Raw genomic sequence first — 21,877 nt, 5'->3', positions numbered from 1 at the left:
ACCAAGGTGTTTTTTTTTTTTTTTAACTAATTTTTGAGTTTTTCCTTCCCTTTCCTCTCCGCTGTCTAAGAGTCGGGTAAGCAAAAGGCAAAAAAGTCCACAGAGGAAGATGGGAGCACCATCAACAGAGGAAGGCAGAAAGGAGGTGATGGTGGTTGAGCAGAGTAGATGAAGGGAGGAGTACGAAAGGATGTCTGGGGAGGAAAGGAGGCAAGAGACTGATTTAGCTCGAGTAGCTTGGAGGAGGGTAGATGGCATGGGGGGGATCGGGGAGATGGAAGAGGGTGAGAGAACCAGTGGAGTTGAGAGACTATGGGACCCAAATCACTAGCGAGACTCCCGGCAGGGTGCTGGAGAAACTTCCAGGAAGGTCTCTGGCAGGTTCTCAAAGTGTTGGAGGCCCCAGAAAAGGGTCCACCTCGGTCTTGATGAAGATCCTGAAGTCTAGATGACCTGTACTGCCAGGAGCTAGGGCTTCGGTAATCCCAGGAGTCCACGCCCAAATACGAATATGTAGGAAAGCCAAGCCATCGACTGCTACTGCTAAGAAAGAACTGCAGGCCCCATAAACCCCTGGGACTGAGTGATATTATTGTTTCTTGCTTGAAAGCTGGTGCCGAAGAGAGTTCTGAGAGCACCGTAGACTTAAAGGGAAACCTCTGTCATTCTCTTGTATTATCTTAACTCTGATTTTTGATTTTAAAGAAATGAGTATAACTTGTTCTCTGTTTATTCCCTCTGCCAGTGACACTGTATTGCCTCACTCTTGTGCCCACCTGCAAGCTACACCATGCTCCCACAGCCTGAAAATCGAGTAGCGCCTTCATTCCGAAACTTTGCTTGTGTGTAACTTAAGGAACCCTACCTTTCTGGGAGTGTGCTGACCTTCTACATTTCCTAATACTCCTAGGGAATTCAGCAGGTTACCCTTTAATCCCAGCAATTGGACTTGTGCCAACGTGCACCCTATAGGGACACCCCAAATGAGGTTGGTAGATCCCCCTACAAAGTGAGCAAATGAAATCCACTAAAACTTTGTTTAACTGCTTTGTGAACCAGCAAAATTGACACTTTATATTTGCTCACTTTTTAAGACTTCTTTTGCTTTGTTGTAATGCAGATAATACATTTTAAACCACATAATTGCCCTCTTAATTTAAGAAAAGTGAATATGTGCTGGAAATGAACGCATTCTAATGAATGTGTTCTGTCACTTCTTGTTCTTCAGTGACTCAGTCAGGTTATGACGTTTTTCTATCCTATCCCCCACAGATAAACCTGTTTAGCCAGTTTTTGCATTTTCCTGAAGCAATGTGTGAGACACCAGAACACTGTAGACAATATATATGCAAATCCTATATGAAATGTTTCACTTAAAACAAAATGAAAATCATTTATATAGATTGGCATTTCCCTTTCCCTTTTATTCTGTAAAATATTGATGCAACTTCTATGGCTGTTATGCTCGCTTGGTATCCACGGGGACGCCACTCAGCCCTGGTTGCTTGATTCGCGCCCTGGACCCTTTCCCGATCCCGGGTGGTGCCTTTGATGGAAGTAGGGCCTGAAAGCACAGGAGGACTGGATTTAAGATCAGGTACAGTCTTCTCCCACCTCCCCTGGGTTCGACCCTATGGTCCTCTCCTCACCTTGTTGTGATATCCGGCATGCTCTCCGTCCTACCTTCTTTGCATGGCTGCGTAGTCTTCTGCAGGCTTGAGCGACCAACTCGCTTCACTGGTGCAAGCCCATTCAAGTGTCTTTAAAGGTAGGTCTTATTGCGGCAGTCTTTATAGGTTACTGTCCTTGCCTTCCTTTCTTTGTGGTTAATGTCTTTTCTTCACCCCGTTAGGTGAGCGGGGGTTCGGCGTGTCGTGCTGTTTGGATTGAACTCCTGCCGGTATGGAGGGCGCAAGAGGTGCACTACGATTTGGTAGGTAACGCGCTAAGCGCGGTGCTGCTTTGGCTTTTACTTGCTAACCTGTACTCTTTCTTCCTTCCCAGGTTGCGATGGTCTTCTCTGGTGTGCGAGGTGTTATGGAATGATGCCGGCCAAGAGATGCCCAACCAGGTGAGGTTCTCATGATGACTGAGGCTTACGCCGTAAGTAACCTGTTCTAACGTTGTCTTTCTCTCTCTCCCTTCAGGTTGCTTCGTTCCGGCACATTCGCGTTGTCCCGAAGATGCTGTTTGCTGGATGGATGACCACGAGCAGCAGAAGCATAGACGAGCGTCTGGCAGACGCAGGATGGAATTTGCAGATAAGTAAGAGTCTAATAATGTTCTTTCTCTCCTTTGCAGGTCCGTTGTTTCAATGATCGCCGGTATCGGGACACTGAATGTCTGTTTCTGGGCAGATTGTGTGGCAATTGGCTATCAACGATTGGATGGCCATTCTCCATTTGAATGGTTTCGTTTTTTACCATTGGTGGACCTGGGCGAGCTTCCAGTCCAAATCTTGGATAAAAGGACTCCTGCAGCCATTCCCACACGGTGAAGAGGACAACCTTTGCAGCTGACTAGCGTCAACTCTAGTGAAGTCCCGGTGAAATTGTGTTCCTCTGCCTGATCTCAAGAAGACTGTCATTCATACTTACGCACCTGGACCACTGGGAATAACCAGTCTTGCCCCTGCTCGAGGATTTCTGCCTTCTGAGCCATCTGAATCATCCATGGGCCAACCAGCGCTTTCCTGGGCTCCCTTTGCTATTCAGAATTCATCCTTGGAACTTGAAGGATCCTCAGCTTGTACTCCAGATGGCCTGCTCCTGAATATTCAGGCGCCTTGCATCAATAGAAGCCGTCCACTGAAGATCACCTGTTGCTGCTAATCATGTTGACTCCGTTCCCATCCATCTTCTTTGCTCCCCGTAGGTGTCCTGGGGTCGCCTGTTCCACAGAAGCCTTCATCTTTTCTTCATTTGAGTGTTTAGCTGGAATGTGCCTGGAACAGAGATTGAAGCCCTGCGAGCCACCAAAACTTAATCCTGTCCCATAGTGACCTCTTCACCTTCGACCACCGACCTCCCTTGGCCGGACAAAGCACAGGTTTCTCCAATGGAATTTGGAACATCAGCAGTGGTCTCTGGAGAAATCTGAGTAATGGGGTGGGGGGGGTAAGGTAACCCACCTTCTCCCTCCTGGCCCCCTAAATCCTTCATAGGGTTACCTAGGCGTAAAGACCTGTCTCCATCTTCTCTCTCTTTCCTGACTTAGGTTGGTGGTGGCCTAGTCAAGGAGCCTTTCTTCGGTCTGTACTGGATTTAGTAGCATTGTGAGAGGTAATTAACTGAACTTTCCTTAACTTTTTGGAACTCTGAGTCGCAACCACTGACCCCTACTAATCACATAGTAAAACTAGCTGAAAAGTATAATGATGTTAGGGCACACACCACTAACCATTTTAGGGCTGGCCCTACTAATGTTGGTGTTGCTCTAAAGCGTTTCTACTGAACTTTATGCATCAGAGTACTTACCTGTTTTACACTGGTTATTGAATCAAATGCGTTCTATCTTCTCCTAAGGGTGAATGTAGGTATCTGTTTTCTAGTGAGTGTCCTGTCAATATTTGCTAGAGGTTTCATTTTCTTAGTGTGTATATTTGTGTGCTTACACAATTAAACATTGCCCAAAACTCTATTACAGTGTCACCCTACAATTTTACCTCCCTCTTAATACAACCCTACAGAAAAAAGAAACAAAAAGAATATAGGTAATCACAAGTTAACACAACCATGACCTTAAAGGCATGTTCTAGTAAAAAGTTTTATTGTCCCTACGGGTCGGCCATGTTTTTTTAAGCCTAAGTGGCTCGATTTTAGAAAACTTTCCTATGGACCTTATCCGAGTTTTCGTCCATTAAACGCACGCGAAAACAAGCACCAGGGAGCCGCCATTTTCTGATAATCCTATCTTTTCCCCAATCGCCCTGGCTGACCTGCTTTTGCGGCACTAAATCAATTCCCCCGCCCCTGAGCCTGTCATCAGCAGACTCGTACCGCCCATTTCCCAACGCCAAAGCACGTCTCGTGTCAACATTCGCTGCGCTTCAGCTAATGACGTGTCGCCATGGAAATGGCAGGACGCCTCTTTCCTCAATAAGTATAAACAGACCATTTCACAACACACAGCATCAGATTTTCGATTCCTCTCTGTGTGTTACTTTGAGTATTCTGTGACTCGTTTCAGTGCTCTGGTCAGCTACCTTCGCCGTTTGTAGCCCGTGTGAACAGATACCAGTACCACCGCTATAAATTATTTTGGTTTGTTTAACACACAATGGCTACAATAATGCCCTACATGTACGAGCCCGAGTATACCGAGGAGGAACTACTGGAAAGGGAAGCACGCGAAAACGATGGGGATTTGGACGGCAGTTGGTAGGACGAATCAACAGATGAAGAGCATGGGCCTAGTCGAATGGACGGCGTCTCCACCTGGTGCACATGCAATCGGTGCGAGCTAATGCCAACTGAGGACGAGAACTGCTGCTGCCGAGAAAACTCGGGATGCCTGGCCTACATTTCAGAAGGCGAGCCACGACCGCAATGCATCACGAGCTGCCAGACTTCAGGGCAGCCTGCCTCACACGGGCCGTGTTGAGAATAATGATGGTGCTTATGCACGAACTTCGCGCAACTGTTCGTCCTCGTAATCCGAGAATTGAGTAAGTATACTCTGCTTGTCATGCCACTCCTATTTCATGTTCTTCTACTATATCCAAAATTACATCTACATATCATTGTAACGCATGTAAGTCGTTCAATAGTGTGCATTGTCTAGATAGCATTTGTCCGTGCAGAATGCCATTAGTTACAAGAATTGTCATTGACAACAAACGTTTATTAAACTTATCTTGGTCATTTAAAAACAGTTTGTTTCATTCCTTTTCACATGTGGTATAGGCTGGTGGTCTATCGTTCCTTTACATGGTGGCTCCACGGGAGGCTTGGACACCGGGTTCGAAGAGTGATACCTGCCTGTGCCGTTCGTGCCATTAGAGAAACGTTCCCGAGTGACAGCGGTCAGTACAGGGGATTTTCTCTCGCTGTGCTGCAACCTGACCTGTATAATCTTTAAAGTCTTGTATTTTTGTGTCATGAAAATAAGATACAAAATAAAACACCACATATATTTTAACAACGTTTGTTTCGATTTTTTTAAATGAATCAAGTGTGTCTCCATTCAAGGATGGACGTCCGACATCTGTGCTCCGAATGGGTGAAGGTCTGGTCGCTGTGAAGCAGGGTGGTCACTATCTATCTAAGCTAACATAACATATTCTCGATAATGCATGCACTAAATAACACTTGTTCAAAGTCTTTCAGTAGGTTATGTCTCTATAAAAGTCACACATATATCTATACTAACAATTACCATTGGATTATACAGGCCTTAGGGTCTTGACCACTATAATACACCGGTTGAAGTGTGGGTCTGTGCTCACAAGAATCTCCGGTATGTGGCATTTGTTATTGATAAGCAACGATATACTATCATTGATATAAAGGCGATATACTATATATTGATATAAAGGCGGTTCGCGCCAGTGGATGAGCGCTGGCATGAGGGGCTGTCAGGGGCGCGAAAGGCCAAGGTGCCAAACTACATGTACACTTCAAAAGGTGTCCCACGCCAAGGGGCCATCAGTCACATGGCCTCCTCAGACCCCGTGTCTCCAGCCAGGCCTCCCCTTGAAGCAGGCCGCCCCCCTGCAATCCACATAAGTGTGTCTCCATTCAGCAGTCTTCCTGTGCCTTATCTGCACGCCCCAGGGCCATCCATCCCACCCCCCTGTATCAAAGGCGGTTCGCGCCTGTGGATGCGCGCTGGCATGGGGGGCTGTGACGGGCGCAAACGGCCAAGGTGCCAAACTACATGTACACTTCAAAAGGTGTCCCACGCCAAGGGGCCATCGGTCACATGGCCTCCTCAGACCCCGTGTCTCCAGCCAGGCCTCCCCTTCAAGCAGGCCGCCCCCCTGATACCACGACATACATACGTCATTCATTCACAAACACACCCCAGTTTCTAATACTTTAAAACCACTCGAAATGTCTCATGAGAACATCTTTGTGCTTTGCAAGTCAACTCCTGAATGTGCTACCTGGGAACCACTGAGATCTATGCTAATCTGCTTGTCGTCGTGCTATCCGTGAACTTCTGTGACCGCTTCGAGCATACCCATCAGTGCGCTACCTGTGGCCATCCACCTATTCTCCCGCAACATACTGCTCTGCTTGCTGAATCCAACTGTTTGTTGGTCAAGGTAAGGCCATGTATCCTGGTCATATTTCGCAGATTTTTAAATTTCTATCTATTTGCGAGTAGAGTACTCAATAGTGCTATGTTCATTGGTCTTATTGCTATTGACTTGAATTTCCATTGCTATGCTATCAATAGATCTATTCATTTTCATCTTTGTCTATTGTCATTGAATTGCATCCTTCGGGGGTCCAGGCTATAATGTAAGCATGTTTCCTTCTCGTGCAAGACCGAACATCCAAGGGACGAGTCACATGTTCAGATTTCAGTCACATCAATTATACATTTCTGCAACTTATGCAAATACTAAGCCGCACATAATGAACTGGTATAGTTCCTGCGACCAAAACAAACCTTGCATTGATCATTGTATGATTCATTTACTTTTGTATCAAATCTTTATTCTTGAAGATTGTATAATAATGTCGATATTTACTTTTCAGATTTATCAACCATGCCTGCCTGTTCGATTAGCGGTTGCCCTTCGAAGACCCATGCGAAATCTGAAGGCACTATAATGCATGTTTTCCCGAAAACTGTTGATCGAATAAGAGAATGGGTCAGACATTGTGGATATCCACTGGATGAGCTGGAAAGTAGAGTACAACAAGTCTTACAGGACAAGAGGGGTGATCGATACCGCATCTGCAGCCGGCACTTTTCCTTGGACATGTACACAACATCTTGGGTAACACAGAAGGATAAACGGCGAAACGACACGGAAATTGCTCAAATGCTATTCCCACTCTATTCGTCCACATTCCGCCACCGGTGAGTCAAGTGTCCGGATTTAGCTTTAGGCCTTGGGGTAGTGTGTAGGTATCCGAACGGATTAATTGATATTGTAGGTGTTCTATCCCTTGTAATAATTTCGATATTGATATGATTGTATAGTTTTTTGAATAATGACATTTACCAATATATTCTTTTTCGATTTCATAACCCACAAACGCAATGTATATATATATGGGAACAGGGAACTGTGCTGTATTGAGCATTTTACAAGTATTCTGTCGCCTTACATGGCTATTTTTAATATTGACATTTCATTATCAATCATTAATTTACCTTTACAACTTCTTGACTATCCCTTGAATCTGAAGCAAGAACATTCTACATCCTTGACGTGGTCGCAGTTATCAACCTCTTCTAACGCATATCAGGTAATCTTACTAGGCTAATCCGCTACAGACCTGTTTTATGCAAGTCAAGTAATATTTTTATTTTATCGTGTAATCATTTTACCGAATGTTTGGTTAGTGCTTTCCAATTGATATACACCTTAGTTATCGTCCACTGGTGTTTGTTTTCGGTTATAATTAGTGTTATCCATACTAATGCAAGTACTGTCTTTCAGGGAGATGCTGAAGCGTCCGCCACATCTACAACATTTCTAGATGTTCTTCAACAGCAGGAGGTATGGATACTGACCGCTCCATCGAGCGTCATCATCAGAGCTGGAATTCTTGTCGTTTGATTGTTCTACACAATGTTTCATTCGTGGTTAGCCGTTGATATGTACCTGTGCTGTCGACCCCAGGTGTGTGTTATGTTTTCACTATTGTAATCCTCACTAATGCAAGTACTATGTTTCAGGCAGTTGATGGAGCGTCAACCCCTGCACTTGATGCAGAGCCTGACATTCAAGTAATTCCAGGGGAAGTGGAAGCGGGATCATGCGTATACGAATCGGCGCAACAGCTTTCGGAAGTGCGCACTACATTTGCAACATCCATAGATCTTCTTCAGCAGCACGAGGTATGGATAATGACAGCTCCATCATGCGTGATCATATAACGTGATTCCATTTGCTATACTTTCTTCCCTATTAACGCAAGTGCTGTGTTTCAGGAGACGACGAAGCTTCCACTACAATCGCAACATCCAATTTAGATGATGCAGATGTAAATACATCGGAGAAATAAGTCGATGAAATGTGATCCTATTTAGATTTTCCTTGATTCTTTTGGACAATGCATCATTTGCGGTTATCTCTTTATATGCACCTGTGCGTTCGACCCCAAGTGTGTGTTGTGTTTCCAATATTGAAAAGCATACTAATGCAAGTACTTTGTTTCAGGGAGATGCGGATGCCTCCTCTCCAATACAACCATTCATGGCAGTCCATGCAGAGCCAGAGGTATGGATACTGACGGTTCCATCGAAATAGATCATCACTGGTCGAATACTTGTCGTTTGATTGTTGCACACAATGTTTAAATCGTGTTTGGCTATTGAGATGTACCTGTGTGTTCGTCCTCACGTGTGTTTTATGCTAACAATATTTTGATACATAGTAATGAAAGTACTATGTTTCACAGAGACGATGGAGCCTCATTCCGTGCTGTCTATGTGGATACAGAAAATATAGTCGTTGCAGCGCAAGAGGAAGGGAGGACATGCGGAAACGAATCGGAGCTGCAGCGTGCAGATGTTGAAGGTCGAGTCAAAAAAGTTGCAAAGAAAAAAAACCAAAAAAAGGTTAGTTACAAACAGTTCATAACTTTAAAAAAATGTTTGTGCTGGGGACTATTTTATGTTTTTTTCCAGTCAATTCTACTACACTCCATCTTGTGTTTAAACTGAACATCCCTTTTCCAATCTCTCCTCCAGTTACCCGTGGGTGTCAGAACTATACACACATAGACAGTGAAGTGAATGAGAGATGTGGCTTGCCAGACCGTGTATACTATGGAGGAACTATTAATTGAGGCGAGGCGTGTTCAGGCTCGAGATGCTCATGTCCAATGGCCAGAACATGAATTAACTGTGTTTGGAGACTACAGCAAAGTTGCATTGGACCATAGCTACAGTGCGACCGCACCACCACAAGAAGATGTTATTGAATGTATTGAAGATAGCTCTGAAGTAGTTGCAGATCAATTTACACAATCTACACCCGCCAAAAATTTGCCACCAAAAAACCTGTCAGCATTGTTGTGTTCTCCCATCAATGTTGAAGTAATAGAAGTTGAAATGACAGAGAATGAACCAGCCGCAGCATCCATAGACGCATCAGAAACTTGATATCAGCGATATTACTTTCCAATGTGTTGAAATCTCCACAACGTCAAAGGCCGAAACAACGTTGACGCAGGATGACAGTTTAACGAAAGAGAGCAAATATGTTGTATTCGACAGTTGTTTGATGGAAATTATAAGTATGCTGAAATGTGTGCATTCCATTAGAGGGAAAGTATGTGGGAAGCCATTGATTAATGTGACTCGTCAAATAAAAGGCAGTAACGTCAAAATAAATGCCGCCTGTAGATTAAATCATAGGTTCTCATGGTCTGCACAACCGATGCTGGGGAAACTGCCAGCAGGCAATCTACTGTGTGCAGCTGCATCACTTTTTAGTGGCTCCACTTTTAGAAAGTTAGAGGCTTTCTTTCAGTTTGTGGGACTCCATTTCATTTCTAAAGCGCTGTACTACATATACCAACGTGATTATCTGTTTCCGGCCATTAGTGATGCTTGGAAAATTGAACAATTGTCTCTAGCAAGTACATTCGAAGGCAAACGATTCAGGCTAGCCGGCGATGGACAGTGCGACAGCCCTGGATTTTCTGCCAAGTACTGCACCTACCACTTTCAGGACATGGATAGTAAGAAAATTGTGAGTTCGGTGGTCGTGCAGGTAACACAATGTACATCCTCAGTGGCCATGGAGAAACTAAGTTTTATAAAATCAGTGGAATATCTACAATCAAGGGGAATGCACATCGACCTCATAGCCACGGATAGACACGTTTCAATTGCCAAGACAATGAGAGAGCAGTTCCCACATATTAAACATCAATTTGACATATGGCATCTTGCTAAATCAATCAATAAGAAAATCTCGGCTGCAGGGAAAGAAAAAAGGTTTTGAAAGTATTTTGCAGTGGTCACATTCTATCACCAAACATCTTTGGTGGAGCTCAAAAACTTGTGAGGGGTCAGTGGAAATACTACTTGAAAAATGGCAGTCACTGATGCACCACTGTACCAACGTTCACCGCTGGACAGCAAATGAACATTTCCACCAATGTGAACATGGCCCTTTGTCCCCAGAGGAGGCACGGAAGAAGAAGTGGTTGATTCCATCTTCACCGACACACAAAGCCATTGAGAAGATTGGTTTCGACAAAGCTCTTATCAAGAGATTTGAGAGGACTGACAGAATTCTGTCACACAGGAGATTTGGAGGTGTTCCACAATATGTGCCTAAAGTACAGGCCAAAGCGCTTGCATTTTAGCTTTCGGGGCATGAAACATCGCACTCTACTAGCGGTCTTGGCCCTTAACAGCAATGTTGTACGTGAACAATCTAGGACTAGGGGTAAAGTAAGGATGCCTCGCTACACTAAGGTGTTTTCAAAACGAAGTAAGCAATGGGTGATCAAACCAGTCTATGATGAAATGCAGTTCGACTTTGTGAAAGGCCTTATTGTTGCTGTCTTAGAGAAGCACAGATATGGAATTTTGGACGTTTCTGTGCAGAGCAGTGATCCATTGCCACCGAACATTGCGACTGTGCCATGCCCACCCGAAGCACAGCTGATTGTGAAGTACAAATCCCGGTTTAAATAATTGCAATACGATTTGTCTTTTTGTAAATAAATGTTATTGTACAGTGTACCTGTAAACCTAACCCCTACCTTCACCATCATGGGTGGCGAACAAGCTGGGTGTCATCTTTGAATTCTCTCTATTCACCTCACATATGTGTATGTATATATTTTTCTCATGTCTCATCTCATGTAAATGTAAATGCTGCGCACTGTTAACGGAGGGGAGGCTTGCGTATTGCAAATAATAAAACAAACAATAAATCTCACTTTTAACTCCTGTGGTACTTTATACTTTCCCTGACCTTCTGCCAAAAATTAAATGTCTCAATTTGGGCTGCAAAGCTCGCAGACAAGGGGGACAAAATTGGGGCACTTAGAACGCGCCAGCCAAGCGGGCCGTGGCATTTGGGAAAGAAGCCAGTTCGCATTTGCACATTGAGGCGCACTACATAGACGGATTCTAAACTTCAAGTTCTCACAGATGCCTATACTACGTGATGTTGCAAATAAAGAATGCGAAGGACAGCGACTTTGATTTTCAGCTCGCGCCCAGATGAGGCCCACAAGTCGCACTGGAAGTATAAGGGTCTATTGTTTTTTGACCTTGAGACGGGGACCATGCCGAAAGAACTACATTTGAAGGGAGTGCGCAATAACGTAAGAGACGATAAGGCAGAAAATTCAGAAACTAGACCCGAGTTTCATTTTAGGTCGGTATACGAAAAATCGTTGTCAAGAGCACGGTCCGTTTTACAGACTGCATTACGAAGAGACACAATGGAAATTTCAAATATAATGTAAGTAAATCTTTACACGCTTTTATACCGGAATGAAGATTTAATGAATGGATGCATAAATAAATGAATGAATGAAGAGCTAGGAAAAGCAAGTAAAACTGTTCGTAGTGGGCACATGGGCATGCAGGTCCACTGGTCTCACCGATCTCGGTCCTTGGCCCAGCCACTTTTCCCTGCACTACGGGACTGTCTCTGTATCCTTCAGCCCCTTCTCCCGGCATTTACCTTGCACTTGCCACCAGCTGGCCCTATTATTTAATTTGTATGCAACTAACCATGTACAGCCCTTCCCCATGCGCGATCAGAAAGACACCTGGCCTAGTAGGATTGTTGTCTGTCTGCCCTTGTTCCCCACCTGCCTCGTCACGCCTAGAAACACTTGAGTATAGGCGCGTTACAAATGCCATATCATATCATTCCTCACGCATGTAGACTAACTGTCGTTTATCATTGTGTGTTCGCCTCGATTTATCTCGTTACTTTTCGCATTGATTTTAGAGACGAACATACTCCATTGAACTATCCTTGCAAGCAAATAGTTTCTGATCGGCCGTAATAAATAAAATGAGTAATATTTTTTGTTTTCATAACAGGTATTTGATCCCATTCTGCCACTGCCATCTGTTTGAGACACCGGCGGATGGATTCTTCAGCAGACACCTGCAGCTTCGTGTCAATAACTGGAGCACGATCACCATATTATGGGACGATCGCCAAGGGCCCACATGCCCTTACGCTGTACTAGTGGCTAGAAGCAACATAACCTTTAGGCTGGACTAGTGCCTAGTTGATGGAACAGCCTTGCGGTTCACCGTGCTTCCAAAGTGATTCTTTTTACGAAAATGAACACCCTGTGTACCATAAAGGAACAGCGCGTGACTCAAGATGAAACGGAACAGTTATTGCGGATACAGATAAAAGAAAATAAATGGCTTCCGGAGTTCATATGGCAATTGCTGAATAGTCTCTAAACATTTAATGTCAAATAAATGTACTTTACCAAATGTACTGTGTTGCTGTTTCATTTTAAAGTACAGTTTCATATTCTGAATTGTGGCGCGCTGTGTTGTGAGTTGATCTGTGTTGGTTTCCGGGTTCTGTGTGGAGTCGCGCAGAAGACGACTGGGCAGCACAGTAATGTCACGGGGAGAGGCGGGGAATATGAATGTTTTGATAATGTCAGGGTCAGGCTCAGGGGCGGGGGAATTGATTTAGTGCAGCAAAAGCAGGTCAGCCAGGGCGATCGGGGAAAAGATAGGATTATCAGAAAATGGCGGCTCCCTGGTGCTTGTTTTCGCGTGCGTTTAATGGACGAAAACTCGGGTAAGGTCCATAGGAAAGTTTTCTAAAATCGAGCCACTTAGGTTTAAAAAAACATGGCCGACCCGTAGGGACAATAAAAATGTTTACTAGACCATGCCTTTAAAGGACAAAATGGCATATTTGCATCAGAGCAGTTCTTTAGCTAAACCCCACACGATTGGTTCTCTCGACCATGGCCTCGTATAACCCAATGTAAGTTCGCCCTTGTGATTCTGATTACTGCGATCCAAGCTCTCCCACCTCCCCTGCCCCTTCTACAGTGTGGAGGTCCACTCTTTCCCCCCATTCGCCGGCTCATACTAACCATGGGCTCCTAAACTTTCATCCGGCATAATCCCCTTTAAGTAATCTGTTCTGTCCTCTCTCACTTTGTCACGCTCCCATTTTCTAAACTGGGCACCCCATTCCTCCTGAAATGACCCCATGTGATCACTCACTATCGCTGGAAGTTTCTTCATCGTAAAGATGTCCGAAGTTTGTGTTCCCAATCCCCCTGACTAGGGATTCTGGAGATTTCTGTGCCACTGCTACTCTACCAACTCTTAACATTGCCTCTGCAATCCTTGGGAACCCGAATAGCTTGCTCCCCATTGGGTAAGTGCCTAATCGTACCTGGAGGGGGTCTATGGCAAGGTCTCCTCCTGACATATCTTTAATCCAACTCAAACCCTAGCTCCAGTAAATCTGAATTGTCAGGCAATAGCACCACATGTGGAATCAGGAGCCTATTTTGCCACGCACCCTTGAACACATTTTGGAGAGCCTCAGGGGGTGTCTCTTTGCCACGCATGCAGCATTTTTCCATTGCAGAGGTAAAAGAATTGCCATGGAAAGTGACTGTGAACATTTTTCCCCATGTCTCCTCAGGAATTGCGTTGCCCACCAAATCTTCCCAATGTGTTTTAAAGTTCTATCTGCTCCCCATGTGTGAAGACCTGAGGGCCTTATAAAGTTTAGAGAGGATCCTTTTCTTGTCGATAGAGGTTGCGATGACTTTCTCAAATTGGGTAAAATCCCTAGTAAGGTTGTCCTCCCATTTACTGACCGTTAATATCCCTTTTAGTCTCAAATATTCAAAGGCCTCTTGAAGAGCCTCATATTCAACAAAGGACCCCTGAACAAATAGTTGCCCTGTTCTTTCCAGGCCTATGTCCGGCCATAACTGGAGTGACGGAAAGCTTGCTGAGCTAGGTCAATTGGGGGACAGCACACACAAGTCATAGGCGATGGCCATGATGATAGATCTGGGTTCTGTTAAAAACCTGATGGTATTCTCCCTCCTAGACCTCCTTAATCCTCTTCTCAGGTGGCCAAGGAAAGGCCATCGCTTTTGGATCCTGACCTTGGGGGTGGGGAACCAAGGGAGGATCACCTTGGTGGAAAGTCCTCAGAGCTTGGGAGTCTGGTACCCTCAGGCGAGACATGGTATCCCCTTTCCCTAATCTTGACCAACCTGACCCTCTGCCGACCTTTATGGGTCATTGCAAGACCTCTCCCCTCATTTCCCCACATTTAACACTTGAAAGTACTGGGACGAAGAAGAGGAGACTAGGAGTAATGACCACTACACCTTCATTTTACCACTCTGGTACTTGAGACGGGGAAGATGCCTGCAAAGTATGGAGAGAATCAGGCATGTCCCTGTAACAGTTGTCAGGCAAGTCTAATTAAGCATCCACACCTGCAGCCTGTCAAGTGGCTGCAGATGTATAAAGAGAGACCAGTGAAGAGAGAGGAACAGCAACAGGGAAGCCTGTGTAGGAGAGACCAGGGGCCCCCTTCCATGAGGAGGCAGCCATGGTGGGATCTGAAGTGTGACTGGACGCCAGCCGACAAGGTTTGGGTGCCTCCTTGATCAAGATTTAGCAGCTGTGAGCTGTGAACGAGCAAAGAAGGAGAGAGGACACTGTCCGCATCCACCCAGAGGCAATAGGGTTTCTGGCGCATGCAGAAGTCAAACTGGCATGCGAGCGTGGCTCGCAGAGGTCAGTGTGCCAGCATGGGAAGCCATAGAAAGCAGTAGTCACCGGAGCAAGAAGCAGCAGACCGTTGAGTGTTGGGGAAAGACACTCGGAAACCGGGGCGCTTCAGGCGGGCTGCGTGCAACAAACGAAGTACTGTATAAATGAAAGCTGCAAAGCAAAATGAGTTACATATTGAATACCGAAAGAAATTGAAGTTTTTAAATGGCGCTACACTACATATATTGAATACCGAAACTGAGTGGAAGTTTAAAAATAGCACTAAACTATACATATTGAATACCGAACTGAATGGAAATGGAAAACCGCACTTAAACAACGCATATTGAATGCTGAACTGAAGGAAAGAGTAAACCGTGCTAAACCACGCAGGTGGAATACTAAATGAACAGTGCTAAACCACACAGGTTGAATACTGAATTAACTGAAAACCATATTGAGAGGAAATCTAAACATTCTAAGCAAAGCAAATGGCTAATAAAGATTAAACAGGAAAGTGCCCACATGAAAGCATCCTATGGCGAAGAGACAAGTGTGAAGGAGTGCAACCAAAGGTGGGTCATGAACAAGACCACCACCAAGTGAACTTCGTGAGTAAATGTAGTGTGGCAAGGCCAAAGATTGGCAAGAGGTGTGACGCATTATGGCAGAGCCAAGAGGCTAATCGGGAGAAACTAAAGTAACGTGACTCTGTACACAGGGGCACATGCAGAGAAACCTGTGTGGGCTGAAGAGCCAAAGGGGTCCTGGTTGCGCGTCCTGTGATGGGTGATCCGTGTGGTCGGACAACTGCGCCTAGACCCGTGAGCCCTACATTGTGAAATAAAAACATGGTGAAACCAACCAAGAAGGAGCACTGCAAATGAACTGGTGAGGCAAACTAGAAGGAGGCTCGGTTTGACCCAGTATTGGTTGCTACGTTGAAATCTTGGAGAAGGGAACCGTGAGATTTGATCAACTACAAGTACCGCCTGAGGATAGGGCCTTAAGACACTTTTTGTTTGAACTGTGTTACTTTGAACTTGGGGAAGGGACCCCTGAGGAGTTGTGGAACTATTTGAACTTGAACAAAGTAAATCCTAAGAACTTTTGTGGAACTGTCTTGAACTGGGGAGGGAGTGCTGAAGAATAAGCTGAGAGCTGGAAGAAGCTCAGACTTTGTGTTGATAACCATAGCTTTGATTATTGACATCCCTGGTACCTGTTTAGCTTTAGTTGTGAAGGCAAGTATAGATTTTGGACACACAGACTTTTAAGTTGAACTCTTTGACTAAGACTTACCTTAGTTTCATTCAGGTAGGGGAATCCCACCTTAGCATAGGATAAGTTAGATCTTCTACCATTCTGACATTTAAGTTAATAAATATATGTTGTTTAAACATAGTCTGTTGTCTGTGTCTTGCTTCATGATGCCTTCACAGTTCTTACTGTTCTTCCAGAGAGACCATAGACCTCTGAGCGTTAGATGATCTTTTAGCCTCTTTGGTATAAGCCTCGAAGGGACCAAAGTAAATATATTACTTTTTGGGATTGGCTTCCTGGTCCTCCAAATAGGTCGAGTAATTCCCCAAGTCGTCCCTCATATGTTCTACTAAGATTCACAGCTAGGAGACTTTGTAATATAGATAGATGTCAGGAAAGCCGAATCCTCCCACCTCCCTAGGAAGAGTGCGAGTGGATTTTTTAAAATTCTTGCGACTTTCTTTTGCCAAATAAACTTATCGCACCTTGCAACTCTGTAAAATAGCTATTTGGGAGGAGGGAGGGAATAGCAGAAAAGAGGTATAGAAGCCAGGGCAGGACGTCCATCTTTATGGTTATCAGTTAGTCATACAAGGACAATACCATGGGGGACCGGCGCTTGAAGTCTTTTTTAATATTGTCCAACATGGGGTCAAAGTTAATGGTCCCCAATATTAAAAGATTCCTAGGGAGACAGATCACCAAGTACGTGATCGATTATTTCTCTACCCTCATCCCTTGTAATAGCTCACATGAGTCCAGGATAGAGCCTGCTGTCCGGATAGGCATAACACTTGATTTACCTACATTTTGTCTTCAGACCGGTGAAGTTACCAAAAGATGATATTTGTGCCAGTAGTGCTGGGAGAGAAGCCAGAATATCGTCCGCAAATAGGGACAGTTAAATTCTGAAACTCCACTTTGGATTCCCTTAATTCTGTGGTTTGCTTGGATTGCTATTGCCAGGGGTTCAATTGAAAGTGCATATAATAACAGGGAGAGGGTACAGCCTGTCTTGTCCCCGGGTCACGGATATCTGGGCTGTCACTGAGATATAAAAGGCTGCTTTCCAACTCAGAAAGCTCCTTCCGAATCTTTTTTTTTTTCTAAGACCTTGATCAAGTAGCCCCATTCCACCCGGTCAAAGGCCTTCTCTGAGTCTATTGAGACCAAGCCTACGTCTAGGCCTGTTGTTTGGCCAACATGCATGAGGTTGATGATTTTTCTTATATTGTCAGATACCTGCTTCCCTTTGATAAAGCCTACCTTATTCCCCATGGATTAAGGAGGGAAGGTGTTTCTCAACTCTATTACCCTGCAATTTAGCCGGTATCTTCATGTCTGTGTTTAGGAGCGATATGGGCCTGCATGAGGCACATAAGGCAGGGTTCTTACCTGCTTTGTGGATAACCACTATTATGCCTCCTAACATGGAATCTGGTAGTGGGCGCCCCCACCAAGATATCATTGAAGACGCGTCACAAATATGAGGACAATAGGAAGCAGTACATTTTGCAATATCTAACTGAAAACGTGCCCTCCCCTGGCGATGTTCCCCCTTCATGGTCTGAATGATCAAGAATGAAACTCTGACACAGTGGATACTGGTTGTGTCCGAGTTTCATTTAATGCAAAACATTAGCTTACCAGCTTTTTACCCACCTCGTGCTCCATCTAAAGCAGAGGAAAGACTGCAAAGACCCGACCCAAGAAGGGTTTTGAGTTTCTGTATCACTAGAACAAACCAATTTAGGCTGGATGACCAACTCTTCATTGGCTACACTGGTCCGAAGACTGGTAAGGGAGAGACAAAGCAAACCGTTTCCAGGTGGATTGTGCCTTGTGTTTCTCAGTGCTATGCTAGAGCGGGTAAATAAATCCCTCCGGCCTTAAGGGCACACTCAACTAGAGGTGTGGCAGCTACCTCAGCTCTTCAAAGAGGTGTACCTCTGAAAGATATTTGCCAGGCTTCTGTGCTGGCTTCCAACCACACATTTCCTCAACACTATTCCCTGGATACTGTGAGAAACCAGAAGGTGTCTCACCCGCTAGTCCCTGGGGATCTCTCTCTCAGGTAGCCAGGACACGGCCATTGCTTTTGGATCCAGTTCCTGGGGGTGGACGAGTGCGGGAGGATCACCTGGGTGAGGGGTCCTCTGGGAGTGGGACACCGGATGGTGAGACGTGGTATCCCTCTTTTTCCTGTAATTAATTGACCCCATCCTACCCGATGGGATATTTAGAAACTCCACCCCCTTGACCCCCTTTTCCATGCACAAACACTTTTACACGGACAGCCCGCTCTGGGAGAAAACACTCACACTGGAGCCGTGAACCTGACCTGTCCCAATACTATGGTCAGGCGAGGTCAGGCAATTACCGACAATCGCTCACACCTGACTTACATTACACTTCCCCACACGGATAAAATGCGGCGCACAAGAGCACACTCTGAGCTTGGCAGAACACACAAATGTACAGCATTTTTGAGTTGGCAGCTGAACGAGGGGAGAAAGAGGGGCAACACCTTTGACCTTTTTGGCAGGAAGCTGTTATTTTCAAGAAACCTTCAAGGCAGAACATGTAAAACTAGAAAACCAGGCTGAAGAATCCTGCATTGTGTGTCGGGGTCCTCCCGTGTAACTGACCAAGGCTAGGAGGAGCAAAGGACGCTGTGGTATGGTTTTTGGCTCCAAGAACAAAGAAGCGACAGAGAACAACACAGCCGGTTAGTTGGGGAGACAGATACCAGACCGCTCTGTGTTGAAGTCAAGGTTGCAAGCGGCAACATTGTAAAACGAGCACTGGAACAAACATTGTTAAACGCGTGTGATGGAAGACACAAATGAAGCTAAATTGCTGGTAAATATTTGAACGTTGCAAGGAGAGATAGGTTGACAGAGTGGTCCGGCAGTGTGACTGTGCTCAGTCGAAGGTCTCTGGACAGGATCCTGACAAGAGAAATGAAAATAGAAGATTGATGTGAAGTGTAAATTGTGTGAAGTGAATCGAAGTGGTCCTGCGACTGTCCAAGCAAAACCCATGACACATTAAAAAGTCTTCGAATCTGGTATCAAAAGGGGTCTGAGCCCGGACTAAGGGGTACCCGTGGTCCGAGCCCGAAAGAGGGACACAAGTCTTTAAGTTGTGAAAGTGAAAACCCTGACAAAGGAAAGGAACATTTGTGTTTTGTTTGTTACGCCAGGCCCTCTGTAATAAGAGACTGTCATTGTGAGAGAGACTTTGGCGGAAGGCCCTGATGTCTGTTTTGAACTGTTACCTTGTGGCCAAGAAGTCAGAGTGTGTGCCGCCTTGCCCCGTGGTGAAAACGTGGGGAAAGGAAACCAACTGCTCAACTATCCTGGCATATCATTTCTCACACTTTTTTTTTTTTTTCTTTTGCATACTGTAACGCTCACCTGATTCCCACAGAGGCGCCGGTCTTGACTGGGTGAATGCCGTATCTTCAAAGGTGATGTGTAACACACGGTTGGCTCTTTGGGCTGGACCTCTGTGCACTGTATGTCTGACTCGAAGAGTAAGATGTCTGCAGATAGAAAATATGGGATTAATCAACTGGGGTTATTGGGTGCCTCTCTCCTCTTCCCTTTCTCTTCTCCTGTAGAACCCCAAAGGTTAACGCCCTCACCTTAGGTAAGTGAACGCAGAGCTCTCCATCTGCCTCGGGGCAGGGTGCCGTAACCAGTTTCTTCACTGGATAAGGGTGCAGGCCTCTTGACCTCAGAGGACTGCTGTCCGTCGTTAACTGCACGAACGGTAAGTTCTGGGCACTTCAAATGTCTTAAAAGTCTTTTGTAATGATATCTCTTGTTTTGCAGGGTTCCGGCGATGGAGGATGGCGGGCTGATGAGAGTTGAGGATCGAACCCGCGTGAGGAATAGAAGCGCCTGGAAGCACGTAAGTAAGCGCTTGTAGCCTGCTTCACGATGCGCACTAACTGTCCCTTTTATCTTGCAGGTACAAGTTCGGAGCTTTAGAGAAGCTGAAGGGTGCTGGAATACCCACTGGATTCGGCGTGGGAAGGAGGAATGGCACGTGAGTAATAAAGTTGCCCAATGACTTTAAACGCACCTTCTTTTGTCTTTCAGATGCGGGATGCAGCGCCGAAGGCCTCCGGAGCGTGCGAAGAGCTGGTAAGCTTTTGTCTTTCAGATGCCGGTATGCAGTGCGAAGACCTCCGGAGCATGCGAAGAGTAGGTAAGCCTTTGTCTTTCAGATGCAGGAATGCAGCGCGAGGCGTTGGTGACAGCCGATCGACCAGGTAAGAGATGTGCTGCCACTGAAGACCGTAGTGCTAACCTGTTCTTTCTTTGTCTTTACAGGTGCTGCTGAAGACTGGATTCCAGGATGGTAAGCCTTTGTTCCCTTAGGCCCAGGATCAGAAGCAGAAGACACAATGAGCGTTCTGCTGCAGAGAATGCAGAATAACACAAAGCAAGATTCATCCATCGGGTGTGGTTTAAATAGCCTCCTGTAGTGCTTAGGTGTCTCCTTCCACAGCCACGCCTAGGTAAGAAAAGAGTTCCTTCTTTCCAGAAGAGTTCCAGTGTTCTAAACCTAGGGAGTGGCTCCTGCCCCACCCAACAGGAAAAGTAGTCCCAAACAGAAGAGGATCAGGGGTTCAACTGGCAGGTAAGTAAGCAGCATGGTCTGCTGCAGGTAAGTCCACCCAAGCATTATGAGCCCGGCGCTTCCAGCGCTGGGACTGGGCATCTTTATGAGCCTGGTGCCACTGGCGCCAGGACAGGGTCCAAAAGGTCCCAATTGGGACTGGCTGGCACTCGGAACCGGGGTTATGGGTCTGCTTCCAAGGGAGTCGGGCAAGTCCTGATCTTTTGGAAGCAGAGATCATGACACATACATTGTTATCCCATACCATTTTTTGTATTTAGAAGTAATGATTGGCAATAGGTTTATTAGTATAGGTGTTTTTATTTTGACAGACTCCACTAGGACTGTATTATTTGATGGTCATAGCTTGCTCCTATCTTTAGATTTAGGTTTAGATGGGCGTTTTACCAACCCATTGAAGTTCAATAAACACCCTTGAACTGTGATCACTTTTGTCGGTCTTCACGGTTTGATACCATTGCTTCCTTATTCCTTCCTTATAACACTGTATGGGCGAATGAATCCTGTTTAGGTAAAGCTGTGACATGACTTCTGCGAAGTTTGCGCCTTCCCGCCTCCGTTGACATCTTATGTCTATAGGAGTCTATCTAAGATGAGAAATCCGTGGGAGGGCACAATCCGTTAGGACACATTGTTTACCCCTGTTAATGTTCTTTACTGATGGATGTTCTTCCCAAGGCTTACTCCTCAACCTCTCAGACTGCCCCACAGTTAAGGATCTCTCCAATGTCTCTCTCCTTTAACGCTTAAGGCATCTATATATTAGGTTCATAAACCAAACACGGCTCAGCCAGCATGGGGGGAAAATTGAGAACTGCATTCATGACGCGCTGTGCTCGCTATTTGTATCAATGACGAGGTCACGTCTGCCACCAAAGCCGACCACATGAAGGTCCTCCACGCTGAGCTGCACAGCACCCACTGCTGAAAGAAGAAAGTTTCAGAGATCTGCAGTAGCAGTAATGAATATCTAAGATGAGGAATCCGTGAGAGAAACAGCCATCAGAAAGAATGTTACCAGGGGGAAGTAATGTGTTCTCTACTTCCTAGAATACTGTGC

General features: G+C 45.4%; 1 protein-coding gene across 1 annotated transcript in view; it reads left to right on the top strand.

The window, feature by feature from the left end:
* Positions 1-21,877, top strand: part of TRABD (TraB domain containing) — a 125,275-nt gene that overhangs the window by 44,346 nt on the left and 59,052 nt on the right. The gene's annotated exons all lie outside the window — the stretch shown is intronic.

The sequence above is a fragment of the Ambystoma mexicanum genome, chromosome 12, assembly GCF_040938575.1.
Source record: "Ambystoma mexicanum isolate Mex_15411 chromosome 12, UKY_AmexF1_1, whole genome shotgun sequence".
NCBI lineage: Eukaryota > Metazoa > Chordata > Amphibia > Caudata > Ambystomatidae > Ambystoma > Ambystoma mexicanum.
The sequence above is the reverse complement of the archived record's forward strand: the minus strand, read 5'-3'. Positions and strand labels throughout refer to the sequence as shown.